This window comes from Thalia democratica, chromosome 1 (assembly GCF_965202585.1).
Source record: "Thalia democratica chromosome 1, ktThaDemo2.hap1.1, whole genome shotgun sequence".
In the NCBI taxonomy this organism is placed as follows: Eukaryota; Metazoa; Chordata; class Thaliacea; order Salpida; family Salpidae; genus Thalia; species Thalia democratica.
Window position 1 is genome coordinate 106,364,105 of NC_139165.1, and position 6,621 is coordinate 106,370,725.

Sequence of the window (6,621 nt, forward strand, 5' to 3'; positions counted from 1 at the left end):
CGAAATCTGCGTAAAACAGTTTACAACATCCGCTTTATAATAAGAAAATGAAATGTTAATATCATTACATTATTTCTTTTTTAATTTTCAATTTAGTGTTTAAAGCCTGGTTTTAAATAACTTTAATCCTTAAAATCCTACTTAACTTTAAACTTTTTTTAAGTGTTAAAAGCGCGGGTGAAAAAAAAGTAAAAAAAAAAGAAACTGAATAACTTATTATATCAAAATTACATAATTTACAAAAACTAAGAAAAAACACAACATAAGGACTAAGTAACAATGATAGTCATTTAGTTGTCTTCGGCTTGTTGTCCTTAGGCTTGTTGTCATCGGGCTTCTTGTTTTCGGGCTTTTTGTCCTCAGGCTTGTTGTCCTCGGGTTTGTTGTCATCGGGCTTCTTCTCTGGTGGTTAATAGAGGCTATGAAGCATCAATTGGATCTTTGAGAACGTCTTGTTCTTTTAGGAAACATTTGACTTTCTGTCTTCTAGCTGGTTTGTAGAATCAGCAAAACACCACATCGATTGGCTTTGTAAATAATGACAGCAGGAATTTTTGATTGTGACGTCATAGAACAAACACAAAATATTTATTTTTTTTTGTCTATTGTCGTACTTATAAACAAAATTTTTTTTTAAAGTTTTATGCAGTAGTAAGGTGTTACGTGTTCTTAAAAGCTGTGGTTATCAAACGACAATTTGCTTCAAACAAAGTTAAAAAGATACAAACGCAACAATTTATTTAACAAGCGACGACTGCTAAATTTAAGGGGAGTTTATTTTTGATTTTTTCAAAAGAAAAATTTTAACACAATTTTATACTTGAACTTGAAACGAGTAATAAAATAAGGCAAATTACTTATCTTTTTACGATTAAGAAAGTTGAAACTTCATGCAAACATATTTTTAAACTTCAGCAACATTCTGATTTAAAACAAATACTATCTATTCTTTAGAACAATCAATCAGCAGATCAAAACAATAAACTAGTAGTAGTAAACAAATAGAAAAATCTGTTTTATCAGCTAAAACACAGACGTTATTGAGAACAACTATTCTGTTGTCGTAATTCTAAATTTTATCGCGGTTCTTACTTTACGTTTCTATGCTTAGAAAAATATTTATATTGTTCTATCTTGGCAACTTATAAAATGCAATTTTGCACTAACATACTGCTTCCCCTGACGACTTATGTAAATTGCAACACCTTCAAAAAAACATTTTGCACTTGAGTAAAAAGACTGTGCATTTTATGATCGAAATACTGCGCCCCCATTGCGGCTTATGTTAGTTGCAACATATATTATGCACTTAACTAAAAAGATCAAGCTTTTTAGAATCAAAATACTGCGCCCCAATGCAACTTATGTTAGTTGCAACATATATTATGCACTTAACTAAAAAGACTAAGCTTTTTAGGATCAAAATACTGCGCCCCAATGCGACTTATGTTAGTTGCAACATATATTATGCACTTAACTAAAAAGATAAAGCTTTTTAGGATCAAAATACTGCGCCCCCATGCGACTTATGTTAGTTGCAACATATATTGTGCAGTTAGAAGAAGAAATATTATGCTCGTTAGCAAATAAACTATGCATTTAAGCACTAAAAAAACATATACAAAAGTATAAAGAGAAATAACCGCAAAATCATAAAGTATTTTTAGCAAAAAATTCTTGACATCAAGCTTCTCTTTTGATAAAACTCAATAAACCACTACAACACACTTGTATTGTAATTGTAGACTTGCTGTTTCAAATTACAAAGTTTTTCACACAATTTTTCTTACTATTATCACAGTAAAATGACGCATAGTAAAGTATTATCGCAAAATATTCTGTCAAAGTCTTAAACTCTTTAAAGGCTTGTTTAGTAATAAACTAAAGTTTTTTTTTTTGCTGCGTTTTTCAATTGATAAGGCACTTAATTCATTATAGAAAAATAATAAAGTTTAGGCCACTCATGGTCTCCAATGTCTCGATAAGAGGACCCGACGTGGTGTCTAATGTAACCAATCTATGTATTAAGGGTAATTAAATGGGGATAGATATTATTAGATAGGATAAATACATCTAAGATACTTAAAAGTCAACAAAAGTTTACTTACAAATATAAAATAGTCACACGACACACTAACTAAAACTACAGTTGAACACAAGTAACAAGAAGTATCTTAAACTAAAGAAAACGAAGTATTTCAGACTTAAACTTAAACATTTTATAATACAACATTTCGAGCTTTACCAAACACCAATGATACTGCTACTGTAAGTAAATGCAAGTAAAATTCCGTTTTATAAGCACTGAAACAAATGTAACTCCTAACAATAAAAAATGTTTTTGTTTTTTCAATACTGGAAGCACGTCACGAAATCTGCGTAAAACAATTTACAACATCCGCTTTATAATAAGAAAATGAAATGTTAATATCATTACAACCTCAATATACGGCTGAAAAAAGTCATGTTGATGGTTAATGGACAATTTTTATTAAAAAGAAACTTTCATTTTAGTATAAGCTTATATGTAAAAAGTTTAAAAATTTGGAGCATAGCATACCAGCAAAAAAAAGTGCAGTAAGTTTTTTGAGAATACAGAAATGTAAACAAAAAATATTTTTACAAAATATTTTTTTCAAACTAAAACAAATTGACTCAAGAGTTTTAAACTTTGTTCGCTACAAAAAATGTTTTTTCTTCTTCAATGCACTACCGCTAGTACATATTTGTAACACAAACGGGAGTTTTTGCTCAAAACGCCTTAAGCATTTTAGTGCGAACACAAAGAAACACCTGGAGTAATGATTTTCGTCACACAAATAAAACATTAGTTGTCTATAATACTTTTAAAAGTGATTTTATAACTTTAATGTTTTATATTTTACTGAATATAAAGTTTTAAAATTCAAGAACAAATAAGGATAAACAATTGACTTTATGTTCTTAAAAACAAACCTTAACATCTTCTTCTTTTCTGGCTGACAATTTTCGAGTGGCTGACAAGTTGTAAAATTTTCGAGTGGCTGACAACCTCAGTACATGCGGTTGAGTTCCTGCTGTTTGGGCGAACCTAATGTTATTTAAGCTGTACTTTATTTTGAACAAAATAGTTGTTAACATTTTCATATCAACAAACTTTTAGATGACTTAATACAATTTTCCTGCAATTATACTTAAACTTAACATTTAATATTTTAAAATATTTAAGAAATGTTTAAAGTTTACTAAAAGAATAAAATTAAAAGAAAAATACTTGTTGACAACAGGCGTTGCTAGTTCAGCATTCCGTCAAATTTCTCTGCATCTTCGTGGTCGTTTGTAACGCACTGTTGTTGAAAAATGCTCCATAAACGCTCGTAAAAGATGTTCGACTCTGTTTTTTTTGTTAAATTGTTAACTCATCTTTATATTTTATAATTTTGATATTTACTTAAATATACCAATCTTTTGTTACAATTTTGAATTAAATCTTTTAAATAAAATTATTTCAACATAATATTAGAAAACTTAAATTTAAAAAACAAACTGTAACGACCAACATCAAATCGTTGTTGCTCCAGTTTTTCTAATTTAACTTTAAAAATTAAAAGTACAACAAAGTTCTCAAAAAATATTAAAACTTATTTTTTACCTTTGTTTAAGAAGGCCGTCACCAATGCCCACCTCTTGTAAGTTTCTGCCCGTTAGTTCTGTTGCTGACGTCATTAGAAACTTTAACTTCTAATTCAGGAGATTTTATCGTTTTCAGATTATTTTCTTCAGTTACAGGGACCTTTTTAGAGCAAGTTGTTCATCCACTTCAAACTCGGTCATTTCATGGCGTTCGTCAGAACTTTCTTCTTTGCTGCCACCGGTGTTTGTGGTGTAATGTTGGAGATTTTTCCTGGTCGCTACCAACACTACTACAAACACGGTTTTCCTGACAAGTGGTACACCTCACACTTGCATTTCCATCAAATAGATATTTGCTACAAAAAAAAATTAGTTACTATCAAATTTTTGTTACTTTGTTATTGATAAAATGTTTTGAACTAAGAATATATCTTAAGTTTTTTTAAATTCTTTTGAAAACTAGTTTTGACTCACATTTTTTTTATACAAATATTTTAAGGTTTAAACAACTACAATATTACAACATTATAAGATTTGATATAATATTTACATCTTATTTAAAAATTCCTTTTTCCAAATTTTGATTAAAAAAAATACTTAAATGACATAATAGTTGTAAAAATCATTTAAAACTATAAAGTTTGCAGATATATACAAGTGAATATTTAGACGCAAAGGACGTATTAAACATGTAAAATAAAATTACAATATAAAAACAAACAAAGTTATAACTAACATAAATGGAGATTTTCACTAATGAGTAGTTAGTAGTTTCTTTGGGGATTCTGATGATCTTCTTTCTTCAGATTTTTTCCTTTCATGCGCTTATTTCATTTGTGCAGTACAGCCAAGAAATCTTTTGAATAAAAAAGTAACTATTTTTCAACACTCAGATTTTTTTTTACAATTTGAAATCAAACTGAATTTTTAGAGAAAAGATTAATAAGTCGTCCATTTAAAATTTGATCGAATCGGACATTTTAATTTTAATTTTAAATTATTAATTTGATGTTTGATCAAACTTTCTTTAGAATGAAATTGTCGCTAACGGAGTATTCTACTTATACAATGTTAAGGGCCTGGTTTATAACGCAACGTGCGCTTTAACTTGTATAAGAGATGTCCCCAATATAACGAGTAATCTATAGTTGATAAAAAGAATAATATGACTTACTTACTATTTACTAAAGATTTAATAAATAAATTACATATATTAATGTTGAACGTAATTCAATAATTAATTAATTAAACGGAGTTTGTGATAATGATTATATTTACAATGAAATTGCGAAACGATTAGATGATAAAATAGTGCACAACATAAAACTAATTTAACGACTTAAGACTAATGTATATGAATCAAAGAAGCTGAAAACTAAGTGTTCGTTTAAACTAAACTCATAAAGTGTTCTAAAGCCGCCATGACTTAAAGTTGCTGCTACGCAGCCAAAACTAAAAGCCAATTTTATGCGCGATTTTTCAATTTATACTCGCTTGAGAGAAAAGAAGAAAATGAATACGAGACAATTACCGCGAGAGCGGCACAAAATAATTTAAAAAGTCATTAAATAAAACTTTATCACGATATGTGTTTTTCATCAAAAGTTTTTTAAAATTTAATAAAAACTTAATATTTCACCAATGTTCAAGCAGACCGTCATCGATGCACTTTCGGTTGCAAACTTTTATGAATCCCCTTCACTCTGTTCAAAAGACTGGTGTTGAAACGTCATTGAGAAATTTTCCTTCTGCTTTAAGGCATTTTACTTGGACAAGTTACAACTCATCATCGCCGGATCATCATTTTATCATTTTCTTTATTCACTGCTGTCACTCTTATTTGATTGTCACTAGTGGTGGTTGTTCAGTTTCTTTGGAAAATTGTGGGGATTTACCCTTGTTAGAAAACGTGAAGTACTGCCAACTTCCCCGGTTCATTTTCATAACTATGAGAAAAAATATTTAGCAGTATCAAGTTTTTGCATCTTTCTGTTAATTTCAAAAAATTTTTCTATACACAAACAGAATAGATTCACACTAAAACAATTACAGATGCTCGATTATGAATATTTGGGAATATTAGAGTTTCTTTAAATATTTAATTTAATATTAAATTGTTTTTAATTTTAAATATCTTGTTGATAATTTACCAAACTTCCTTTGCGATAAGTTATTAATAACATAAAAGAAACATAAAATAAAACTTGATCACAACAAAAAAGTTTTCACAATTTTCGATAAAAAAAATAGTATTATCTGAGAATATTTTAATCTTTTATATTCAATAAATACTCAGGTTTAAAAATTCCAAGTAGTAAACACAGCGTAAAATATTTCAAGTAGAAATGGTCAAACCTTATTAAATCTTTTTAAGTCATAAAACTTTAACTGATGAGGTAGATGCAGTTTAAATGATATCAAAAGTTATTATGTTTGTACTGAATCTTTTATTTAAAAAATAGACTACTTTTTCAGTCAGCGAGTCAGATTTACAAAAATTTCTAACTCTAAGGCCATGTATCAAAATAATTAAAGGTTTAAGTTCTTTTAATCATGTAGTCACTTAATAAGCACTAATAGTTTTCTACTTAGTAAGTATGTAATTATGTTAATTAAAAAATAAATAAAACAAATCTAACCTCTGAAATGTTTTTTGAACCCTACAATCTTTCCCTAGTCTGGTTTAAATTAAAATATCTGGATAAGATTCCTTTGTACGTGGCTACCATTGCAGTTCTAAAAAGGTAAAGTTAAAGTTTGCATTGATTTTACTAAGTATTACTAGTCATAATAGGTTTGTTAAAGTGATTTACTTATATTTCCAATTTATAAACAAAATTTTTCAATCACAATTAAAAGGTTTTATTTATATCCTATATTCTAAATAACATAAACTAGCAAAGCTAATATACATTTCCCAAAGTAAACAAGTAGGTGCTCTACAAACAATAGAGTTAACTAAAAAAAATATTTTGATAGTTATAACAATAAAATAAAAATTAATAAAAA